The sequence below is a fragment of the Bos grunniens genome, chromosome 3 (genome assembly GCF_055505025.1).
Source record: "Bos grunniens cultivar Pamir isolate PY7600 chromosome 3, Bosgru_T2T1.0, whole genome shotgun sequence".
NCBI classification, from domain to species: Eukaryota; Metazoa; Chordata; class Mammalia; order Artiodactyla; family Bovidae; genus Bos; species Bos grunniens.
In genome coordinates, this window is record NC_141167.1 from 120,651,074 (window position 1) to 120,663,659 (window position 12,586).

A 12,586-nucleotide genomic window follows, 5' to 3' on the forward strand; every position below is an offset into this window, starting at 1 on the left:
CCTAGGGATGCTGTAACAAAGTACCATACATCAGGTGCCTCAAACAACAGCAATTTATCTTATCATAGGCATGGAGGCTAAAAATTCAGGATTAAGGTGTTGCCACTGTTGGTTCCTTCTGAAGGTTGTGAGCGAGAATCTGTTCCATGCCTTCTTCTTGTCTTCCCTTTGTGTGTGTCTGTCTCTGTATTTAAATTTTCCTCTTTTGTGAAGACAGCAATAGTATTGGACTGGAGCTCACCCTGATGACATCATCTTAACTTGATCATCTCCAAAGACCCTATTTCCACATAAGGTCACATTCACATATCCTGGGATTAGGCCTTTGGCATCTTTGGGGAAGACACAATTCAACCCATAAAGGATATGAAGTCATTTGATTAGGGTCTCTTAAGTAGGAAAAGTTGGACACAGTGCATTGTACAACCACTGAAAGTAATTTTAAAAGAATATGAAATATATCTATAATACCACTTTGAAAATTCAACTATACTTCAATTTTAATAAAGTAAAATTCACTTTATAATATTTTCTTATGCCTGGGTAGATTTTATTTAAAATTAACTGAGTTTCTAAAATATTTAATAGCATTTTTGGTTGTCAGATCAGATCAGGTCAGATCAGTCGCTCAGTCGTGTCCAACTCTTTGCGACCCCATGAATCGCAGCACGCCAGGCCTCCCTGTCCATCAACAACTCCCAGAATTCACTCAGACTCACATCCATCGAGTCAGTGATGCCATCCACCATCTCATCCTCTGTCGTCCCCTTCTCCTCTTGCCCCCAATCCCTCCCAGCATCAGAGTCTTTTCCAATGAGTCAACTCTTCACATGAGGTGCCCAAAGTACTGGAGTTTCAGCTTTAGCATCATTCCTTCCAAAGAAATCCCAGGACTGATCTCCTTCAGAATGGACTGGTTGGATCTCCTTGCAGTCCAGTTTCTAAAATATTTAATAGCATTTTTGGTTGTACTGGATTTCAAATTCTTTTTCTTTCTTTGGATATAAGTAAGTGATACGACACAAGCTATGGAAAGTTGTCCAATACTCAGTGCTTAGATCTGAGTTTAAATCTGAACTACCATTAATTCAATGTAAAGCTTTAAAATGTCAACTCCTCCACCATATTTTGAGATGCCCATCAGAATACTGTTTAATTTATTTCAAGTGCACTCTGATACTAGATTATCTGTAGGTTTCACGCTCTGGAAGAATTATAGTTTAATCTGTGTTAATATGTATCTTGTGATCAGAGATTTCTGATGATTGGAGAGAACAAGAATCCACTAGGGTAATAAAACAGTGTTCGATAGTTTGTTGATCTCTTCCTCCCCTCCCTCCCAAATCTTTGCTATATCTTCCTTTTTCCTGTAAAATGATTTTAGACTTACAGAAATGTTGAAAAATAGTACAGATAACTTTTTCCCTGAACCTTTGGAGAATAAGCTGCTGACTTGATGCTCTGTCACTCCCAGATACTTCAGTATATATAATTGCTGCAGATAAGGACATTCTGCTGCATAGCTTTGATACAAACATAAAACTCAGGAAATTCACGATAATTCATTGCTACCAACTAATCCGTAGACCATATTCAAATTTTTTTAGTTCTCTTAGATATCCTCTTCATAGCAAAAGAATTCAATCCAAGATCGTGCTTTGCATTTAGTTGTCATGTCTCTTTAGTGTTCTTCCATCTGGAGTAGTTCCTTAGTCTTTCCTTGATTTCTCAGCACTGTGACACTTTGGAATAATATTTTTTGTGGAATGTGTTTGAATTAGAGCTTGTCTGATAGTTCCTCATGGTTGCTGCTGTTGCTGCTAAGTCGCTTCAGTCGTGTCCGACTCTGTGTGACCCCAGAGATGGCAGCCCACCAGGCTCCCCCGTCCCTGGGATTCTCCAGGCAAGAACACTAGAGTGGGTTGCCATTTCCTTCTTCAATGCATGAAAGTGAAAAGTGAAAGTGAAGTTGCTCAGTCGTGTCCGACTCCTAGCGACCCCATTGACTGCAGCCTACCAGGCTCCTCCGTCCATGGGATTTTCCAGGCAAGAGTACTGAAGTGGGGTGCCATTGCCTTCTCATGGTTAGATTCAGGTTTAGGTGTCTATGGCTGGAATCTCACAGTGGTGAAGTGTTCTCATTTTTTAGAGGGCTAGAGGTTTGATTTGTCTCTTGACTAGTGATACTCACTTTGATCACTCAGTTAAAGGTGGTGTTTACCAAGCTTCTTTACTGTAAGGTACACTTCTTCCCTTTGTAATTAATACATGTTTTGTGGGCTCTTTGCAGCCTCATGGACTGTAGCCCACCAGGTCCTCATCCATGGGATTCTCCAGGCAAGAATACTGGAGTGGGTTGCCATGCCCTCCTGCAGGGGGTCTTCCAAACGCAGTGATCCAACCTGTCTCTTAAGTCTCTTGCATTGACGGGAAGGTTCCTTACCACCAGCGCTACCTGGGAAGTCTTATATTTTGTGTGCAAACTATAAATTTTTGTCATCAAATTTTCACCCACTATATTTAGCATTGGTTGTTTCTTGACTGAATTTACTACTATTAGGTTGGTTGCAAAAGTAATTTTGGTGTTACATTGTTGAACTTTGCCATTTCATATTGGAATGCATTCTTAAGTAAATGAGATTATGTTATACATTATTTTAATGCACATTTCCTGCTTTGTTTTTTTACTCCTATAACTTATTACTTGCTGTTTATTTTATATTTATTTTAGACTATAGAAATGATGTTAGACAAAAGGCAAATTTGAGTGACTTTTTAATTTGAGTTCAAAATGGGTCATAAAGCAATAGAGACAACTCGCAACATCAACAATGCATTTGGCTCAAGAACTGCTAACAAACATACAGTGCAATGGTTCTTCAAGAAGTTTTGCAAAGGAGACAAGAGGCTTGAAGATAAGGAGCATAGTGGCCGGGCATCAAAAGTGGACAAAGGACAGCTGAGAGCAGTTGTCGAAGCTGATCCTCTTATGACTACAGAAACTGCTGAAGATTCCATGTCAACCATTTTACAGTCATTTGGTATTTCAAGCAAATTGGAAAGGTGAAAAAGTTTGATACGTGGATATCTCATGAGCTGACTGAAAATTTTTAAAAATTGTCATTTTGAAGTGTCTTCTCTTATTTTATGCAACAACAGCGAACCATTTCTCAATTGGATTGTGATGTGTGACGAAAAGTGGATCTTATACCAAATTGGTGACGACCAGCTCAGTGGTTGGGCCAAGAAAAGCTCCAAAGCACTTCCCCAAACCAAACTTGTGCCAAAAAAAGGTCACGGTCACTGTTTAGTGGTCTTTCGGCCAGTGTGATCTTTCTGAATCCTGGCGAAACCATTACATCTCAGAAGTAGGCTCAGCAAATTGGTGAGATGCACCAAAAACTGCAAGGCCTCCAGCCAGCATTGGTCAGCAGAATGGGCCCAGTTCTTCTCCATGACAGCATCCTACCACACATTGCACCAGCAACACTTCAAAAGTTGAACAAATTGGACTATGAAATTTTGCCCCACCTGCCCTCTCACCAACCAACCTCGGCTTCTTCAAGCATCTCGACAACTTTTTGCAGGCAGAACACTTCCACAACCAGTAGGAGACAGAAAATGCTTGCCAAGAGTTCATGAATTCTGAAGAAAGGGTTTTTATGCTACAGGAGTAAACAAACTTATTTCTCATTGGCAAAAATGTGTCGATTGAAATGGTTCCTATTTTGTTAATAAAGATGTGTTTGAGCCAAGTTTTAATGATTTAAAATTCACAGCCCTAAACCGCGACTGCTTTTGTATCAACCTAATATAATGGTTCCCAAATGTTGCTTTTCCTGACATTCTGCTGTAAGGAAGAACTTATTCTTCTCTCTCTTCATTTATTTTTATATAAGCATGGACTCATGACTTTCTGTGAGTAATGGTTATAATTCATCATTGTTTTTCACTTTGTCCAAATTGTCCAAAAGTTGATCAATGGGAGACATTTCAAGCTGGCTTCTATTTCTTTTTTTACATATTGCCATAATTTTTTAAAGCATTTCCACTAGTAATTTCTTCACCAAAACAGTAAAAGAAGTAAAAAATCAAGGCTCAGTGAAAAAACAGAAAACCTCAATAAAGAAATAGTGAATATAAAGAGCTAAATGGACATTTTAGCATTGAAACCCATAATAACTGAAAGAAAAAAAACTCACTGGGTAGGCTTATAGTAGAATGGAGGGGACAAAGGGATCCTGAAGATAAGACAGTAGACATTACTAGAACAAATAAATTAACAGAGCTTTAGGTACCTGTAGGATTGTGACCAAAAAAGACTCCAGCAAGAGAAGGAGAAGAGTGGAAAGAATGCAGGGTTGAGAAGTAATTAAAGAAATAATGGACACAAACTTGCCATACTTGGCAGAAGACATAAACCTGCACCTCCAAGAAACTGAGCAAATTCCAAACAAGATAGACCCAAAGAAATGTGCAAGACACATCATAATAAAACTTACGTAAAATTAAAGACAGGAAAAATCTTGAAAATACAAGGAGAGAAGTGGCAGCGTATGTATGGGGAGAAACAGTTCCAATAACAGTGGATTAATCATCGGAAACCATGGAGACTATGAGGCATTTGCAAAATATTTTTAAAGTACAGAAAGAGCTCAAAAATTCTATATTCAGGAAAAATATCCTTCAGGAATGAAGGAAGAAATCAAGATATTCTTAGATGGAGGAAAACAAATAGAATTTGTTTCTAGCAGCCCTATCCAAAAAGAATTTTTAATTTAAAATCCAGCAGGACATATTCAGGACTTCTTTGCTGAAAACTTAAAAATACTAATGGGAGAAGTTAAGGGAAATGGAGAGATGTGCTGTGTTCATGGATTAGAAGATTCAACATAGGAAAGATGAATTCTTCCCCAATTGATAAACAGGTTTAATGTAATTCCTATTAAAATTCCTTTAAGATTTTTTTTTGTTTTTGCTTTTTTGTTGAAGTATGGTTGATTTACAATGTTGTTAGCTTCTGATATACAGCAAAGTGATATATGAGATCAGATTCTTTTCCATTGCTGCTGTGCTACTCAGTCACTTTGTCGTGTCCAACTGTTTGCGACCTCTGCCCATGGGATTCTGCAGGCAAGAATAATGGAGTGGGTAGCCATTCCTTTATCCAGTGCATCTTCCTGACCCAGGGATCACACCCATGACTTCTGCTTGACAGAAGGGTTCTTTACCACAGAGCCACTTGGGAAGCCCTCTTTTCCTTTATAGTTCATTATAAAATAGTATAATTCCTTGTGCTACTTAGTAGGTCCTTGTACTTATCTATTTTACTTAGTAGTGTGTATCCATTAACTCTGTTAAGAATTTTAATAGGTATTGTTATCCTAAAATTAATACAGAAATGCAAAAGAATTAGAAAAGTTAATAAAATTTTGAAAAGAAGAAAATGTGAAGAATCCATCTTTAATTTCAAGAGTTTTTATAAGAATCAAGGCTCAGTATTAGGGACATTGACACATTGATTAGTGGAACAAAATAGAAAACTCAGAAATATCTATACAAGTACAGCCAATGAATTTGTGACTAAAGTACAAAAACAGTGAAGGAAGTGTCTTTTCAACAAATGAGGGGGGAAAAAACTTTTACCCTAAACCTCACACTAGGATTAAAAACAAAATTTTTAAGACATAGACCTCAGTAAAAAATGCTTAATTATGACACCAAAACACAGTCCGTAAAAGAAAAAAATTGATAACCTGGACTTTATCAAAATTAAAAAGTTTTTCTGTGTGCAAAGCTCTGTTAAATGGATGGAAAGTCAGACTCCACAGTAAGGAAGAATAGTGGCAAAGCACATGCCTGATAAAGGATTGTTATCTACAATGTATAAAGAATTCTCAGAATTGAACCAGAGAAAAACAAATCCATTAGAAAAAAAGAGATTTGGAGGAAATTCCCTGGTCCATGGTTAGAACTCCATGCTTTCATTGCCAAGAGTCCCCGTTCAATCCCTGGTCGGGGAACTAAGATCCCACAAGTTGTGGGAAATGGCCAAAAGAAACAAAGCAACAGATTTTTGCATTTTTAGAAAAAATCTAGGAAAACAATGGACATGTCACTGAAGGTGATATGAAGGCAAATAAGCATATTCCCTTCAGATACGCCCTTCATGGGCTTCCCTTGTGGCTCAGACGGTAAAGCCTCTGCCTGCAATGTGGGAGACCCGGGTTTGATTGCTGGGTCGGGAAGATCCCCTGGAGAAGGAAATGGCAACCCACTCTAGTACTCTTGCCTGGAAAATCCCATGGACAGAGGAGCCTGGTAGGTTATGGTCCATGGGGTCGCAAAAAGTCGAACACGACTGAGCGACTTCACTTCCACTTTTTTCACTTCATAGATCACCCTTCACATTGTTGTGATGAAGGGGTTACATAACTCAGTGAAGCTCTGAGCCATGCTATGCAGAGCCACCCAAGACAGACGGGACTGGGGGTCACAATAAACTCTATGGATCACAACAAAAATTGCTCAGAGATGGGAATACCAGACCTCCTTACCTGTCTCCTGAGAAGCTTTTATGCAGGTAAAGAGGCAGCAGTCAGACCTGGACATGGAACGGACTGGTTAAAAATTTGGAAAGGAGCACAACAAGGCTGTATATTGTCATCCTGCTTATTTAACTTTCATATTTAACTTAGCCATAGTGGGTGGCAGCGGGCAAATTCTTTGTGACGAAATGGTCCTGTATTTTGATTGCAGTGGTGATTGCATGAGTCTACACATGTGACAGTAAAATTGGTATAGAGCAAAATAACAAAGAAGCACATCAAGGCTGTATATTGTCACCCTGCTTATTTAACTTGTATGCAAAATGCATGAGTGAGTCAGCTCTTCGCATCAGGTGGCCAAAGTATTGGAGCTTCAGCTTCTGTATCAGTCCTTCCAGTGAATACTCAGAGTTGATTTCCTTTAAGGATTGACTGGTTTAATCTCCTTGCTGTCCAAGGGACTTTCAAGAGTCTTCTCCAACACTACAGTTCGAAAACATCAATTCTTCAGCACTTAGCCTTCTTTATTATCCAACTCTCACATCCATACATGACCACTGGAAAAACCATAGCTTTGACTAGACAGACCTTTGTTGGCAAAGTGATGTCTCTGCTTTTTAATACTCTATCTAGGTCTGTCTTAGCTTTTCTTCTAAGAAACAAGCGTCTTTTAATTTCATGGCAGCAGTCACCATCTGCAGTGATTTTAGAGCCCGAAAATAAAGTCTCTCACTATTTCCATTGTTTCCTCATCTATTTGCCATGAAGTAATGAGACCAGATGCCATGATCTTTGTTTTTTGAATGTGGAATTTTAACCCAGCCTTTTCACTCTCCTCTTTCACCTTCATCAAGAGCCACCTGGGAAGCCTAGTTCAAAGGATGGATAGGAATAACCAAAGTAGCACGTGGTTTTAAACAAAGTCTGTTTTTCATGGATTTAAGAAATGTAATCAGAGAAAAAGTCACATTCCTATTCTTAAGGTTGGAGAACTCTAAGATTAGCCAAGGATGTCAAAATAAATTACAGATCTGTGTTGTCACCTGTTCTCCTCCTCCATGGGATTTTCACACTTATAGTTATGTATTTACTGCTGTTTCTGCTGTTCAATTGCTAAGCGCCTGACTAGGCAAGAATACTGGAGTGGGTTGCCATTTCTTTCTTCAGGGGATCTTCCTGGATCAGAGATTGGTAGGTAGATTCTTTACCACCGAGCCATATTCTGTATTTAGATGATTGTTTAATATTTTGTCTACTGTGGAATTGTAAGTATTCTGTGACTCAGCATTGTAGTCCCAATTCCTATTATAGTGTCTGACAGCACTTAGTAAATACTTACTGAACGTGTTTTTACATGAGATAAATGACTGCAAAACTGTTTAAAACAAAAGACAGTTATAGAAATAAAAACCAGGATGGTAAAATAGAAAAGTATAGTGTAATGGTAAAAGATTTAAGCTTTTATAGCTAAGCAGTTCAGGGTTGGGTTTTGTAATGATGCTGTGTTTACCAAAGAATGCCAGAGTTTTGGATTGAGCAGTGAATGAGCTGTGGCGTGGTTGTAGAAGGTAGCACAGGTTAAGGAAGAGACCAGAGCGTGAGCCTCTTAAATACTGGCTGCTTTCTGGTGTGGCAGCTTCTTAACAAACCACCACCTATGACAGATCTGTTTAACTGAGGCCCTCAGAATCCCTGCTTGAAGCATGCTGATGACGCCCTCAGCCTGCTGAGTGCTTGCTCCTTAGTGTGCCTGTGCATATCTGCTGCTGGTGTGGGAGGCGGTTGGGTATCGGGGTTCATGTACTGGTTTGTGCTGTCAGGCCTTTTCATACTGGTTTCATCTTCTTATTTAATTAGAGAATTTAAATAATTATTAAATAAATCAAGGAAAAAGTTAGGTTTCTGGAAAAACTTAAGTTTCCTGTGAAAACCCAAGTTGAATGCTTTGTAAAGATTTGATAAAAGGTAATTACTAAAAATAAATACTCTTTGGTATTTGGTCATCTAAATTTTTAGTAAATGGTAGACATTCCATTTGGGGTTTGGGGGTTTATCGTATTTTTTTCTTTTTTGGTGTGTGTGTACTCATATCCCTGTACTGCAACCTTAGGAGGCATCATTCACATATGCCAGTCAAAATGGCTACTGTTAATAATCCACAAATAATAAATGCTGGAGAGGATGGGGAGAAAAAGGAACCCTCCTACACTGTTGGTGGGAATGTAAATTGGTGCAGCCACTATGAAGAAAAGTAGGACGATTCCTTTGAAAACTAAAAATAGGGTTACCATATGATCCTGCAATCCCATTCCTGGGCATATATCTGAAAACTTTAACTCAAAAAGATACATGCACCTCAGTATTCGTATCAGCACTGTTTACAGTAGCCAGGACATGGAAGCAACCTAAGAAGCCAAGACAGATGAATAGATAAGATGTGACATATACACACACACACACACACACACACACACACACACACACACAATGGAATATTACTCAGCCATAGAAGAGTGAAATAACGCCATTTGTAGCAGCATGGATGGGCCTAGATATTATCATATTTAAGTAAAATACGTCAGAGAAAGACAAATATGATATCACGTATATGTGGAAACTGAAATTCTATAGATGAACTTATTTACAAAACAAATAGATTCACAGACATAGAAAACAAACATATGGTTACTAAGGGAGATGGTAAGGAAGAGATAAATTGGAAATTTGGGGTCAACATATACACACTACTACTATATAAAGCAGATTATAACAGGGACCTACTATATAATACAGGGAACTATATTCAATATCTTTTAATAGCCTTTAATGGAAAAGACTTCATGTTCATGATCTGAGCCACAGTCCGCTCCCGGTCTTGTTTTTGATGACTGTATAGAGCTTCTCCATCTTTGAGCTGTTTCAAACCCTAAAAGATGATGCTATGAAAGTGCTGCACTCAATACGTCAGCAAATTTGGAAAACTCAGAAGTGGCCACAGGACTGGAAAAGGTCAGTTTTCATTCTAATCCCTAGGAAAGGTAATGCCAAAGAATGCTCAAACTATCACACAATTGCACTCATCTCACACGCTAGTAAAGTAATGCTTAAAATTCTCCAAGTCAGGCTTCAGCAGTACGTGAACCGTGAACTTCCAGATGTTCAAGCTGGTCTTTGAAAAGGCAGAGGAACCAGAGATCACATTGCCAACATCCACTGGATCCTTGAAAAAGCAAGAGAGTTCCAGAAAAACATCTATTTCTGCTTTATTGACTATGCCAAAGCCTTTGACTGTGTGGATCACAATAAACTGTGGACAATTCTGAAAGAGATGGGAATACCAGACCACCTGACCAGCCTCTTGAGAAACCTGTATGCAGGTCAGGAAGCAACAGTTAAAACTGGACATGGAACAACAGCCTGGTTGCAAATAGGAAAAGAAGTACGTCAAGGCTGTATATTGTCACCCTACTTATTTAACTTCTATGCAGAGTACACCATGAGAAATGCTGGGCTGGAGGAAGCACAAGCTGGAATCAAGATTGCTGGGAGAAATATCAGTAACCTCAGATATGCAGATGACACCACCCTTATGGCAGAAAGTGAAGAACTAAAGAGGCTCTTGATGAAAGTGAAAGAGGAGAGTGAAAAAGTCATCTTAAAGCTCAACATTCAGAAAACTAAGATCATGGCATCTGGTCCCCTCACTTCATGGCAAATAGATGGGGAAACAGTGGAAACTGCCTGACTTTATTTTGGGGAGCTCCAAAATCACTGCAGATGGTGACCACAACCATGAAATTAAAAGACACTTGCTCCTTGGAAGAAAAGTTATGACCAGCCTAGACAGCATATTCAAAAGCAGAGACATTACTTTGCCAACAAAGGTCCATCTAGTCAAGGCTAGGGTTTTTCCAGTAGTCATGTATGGATGTGAGAGTTGGACTGTGAAGAAAGCTGAGCACCGAAGAATTGCTGCTTTTGAACTGTGGTGTTGGAGAAGACTCTTGAAAGTCCCTTGGACTGCAAGGAGATCCATCCAGTCCATCCTAAAGAAGATCAGTCTTGGGTGTTCATTGGAGGGACTGATGTTGAAGCTGAAACTCCAATACTTTGGCCACCTGATGTGGAGAGCTGACTCATTTGAAAGACCCTGATGCTGGGAAAGATTGAGGGCAGGAGAAGGGGATGACAGAGGATAGGATGGTTGGATGGCATCACTGACACAATGGACATGGGTTTGGATGGACTCCGGGAGTTGTTGATGGACAGGGAGGCCTGGTGTGCTGTGGTTCATGGGGTCACAAAGAGTCAGACACAACTGAGAGACTGAACTGAACTGAACTCAATGGAAAAGAATCTGAAAATATGTCTCTGAATCACTTTTCTGTACATCTGAATCACTATAAATCAACTATACTTAATAAAAGTATTTATTTTAAAAAAGAGTATTTATTGACCTCTTCCAGTGGAAACAATTGTTACCTTACTAATCAACTCCTAAACTATGTCTTGGTGGTGGTTTGATCAAGAAGTTGTATCCGACTCTTTGGGATACCATGAACTGCAGCCTGCCAGGCTCCTTTGTCCATGGGATTTCCCAGGCATGAATACTGGAGTGGGTTGCCATTTCCTTCTCCAGGGGAATCTTCTCAACTCAAGAATCAAACCAGGTCTCCTTCATTGCAGGCAGATTCTTTACTGACTGAGCCACCAGGGAAGCCAAACTAGGTCTTAAAAAGAAAGCAATTTATAATTGATTTAATTCATGCTGAAGTGTGAATAGCAATCCCACAAACCTCCCAGAAATGGTTCTTCTTTTTAAAAAGGATATTCTTTTTAGGTTAAGCTTTAATGTGCTATTTCAGACAGAGGACCAAGTGAACATTTGAAGTGGAAGTAGCTCAGTCATGTCCGACTCTTTGTGACCCCATGGACTATACAGTCCATGGAATTCTCCAGGCCAGAATAGTGGAGTGGGTAGCCTTTCCGTTCTCCAGGGGATCTTCCCAACCTAGGGATCGAACCTAGGTCTCCCGCATTGCAGACGGATTCTTTACCAGCTGAGCCACCAGGAACATTTGAGACTTTGTGGAAAAAGCTCTCTGTCTGTTCCCCTCTTTCATATCTAAGTATTCCATGGATAGGGGACTCTAATGGAGAAATGGTGGCCATCCCTCCCCCGATCCATCTATGAAAGGCCTGAACAACCTTCCAATATTTAAGCCTTCCGTCTAGAATGCACAAAGTACCTAGATCAAGAGTGACAGAGAGAGAGTTTTCTTCACCCTTACCACTGTGACAGAGTCAGTAGCCTGGGTAAGGTGAGGCTTCATGTCATCCTGGATAGTTGCGTCTCATGCTGCCTCTCTCTCCCTCATCCTGGGGTGAAGATGGTGAGTTGTGGAGTAAGGGGAAGGAGGTCTCACATTTCATAGTAGCCTATGTGAGTTGGAGGCTTCCCTGGTGGCTCAGAGGGTAAAGCATCTGTCTGCAATGTGGGAGACCTGGCTTCGATCCCTGGGTCAAGAAGATCCCCTGGAGAAGGAAATGGCAACCCACTCCAGTATTCTTGCCTGGAGAATCCCGTGGACAGAGGAGCCTGGTGCAGGTTACAGGCCATGGGGTCACAAAGAGTCGGACACGACTGAGCGACTTCACTTATATGAGTTGGTGAGGTATAGGCCTGCTGTGCAGAAAGACCCTGTGGAACTCTCTTGACCTGAGGGAGAGGAGGGTTGTTATACTGCCCTGCAGGTACCTTCTGGTAAACACTCCGTAGTTGCCCGTGATTGTCTCTCTGTAGCTATAAGTCATCCTTGGCTGATGGATGAAAGACCTAGTTGGCATCAGAAATATAGTTGAGTGGTATTTACCGCATACAGTAGAAAAAGGTAGATTGTGAGGTTCAGAGAGGTTCTGTGATAAATGCAGGCAGTAAATGTCAAATTTTATGAAGGCAGAAGAAGGAAAAAAACATTTATTGACTGACATCCACCAAATTCCAATCACATTCATCGCTACTTCTCATATTTTCCTGC

The 12,586-nt window shown here is 40.0% G+C and overlaps 1 protein-coding gene across 8 annotated transcripts in view; it reads left to right on the plus strand.

Annotated features, from left to right (window-relative positions):
• Window positions 1–12,586, plus strand: part of POU2F1 (POU class 2 homeobox 1) — a 204,640-nt gene that overhangs the window by 100,383 nt on the left and 91,671 nt on the right. The gene's annotated exons all lie outside the window — the stretch shown is intronic.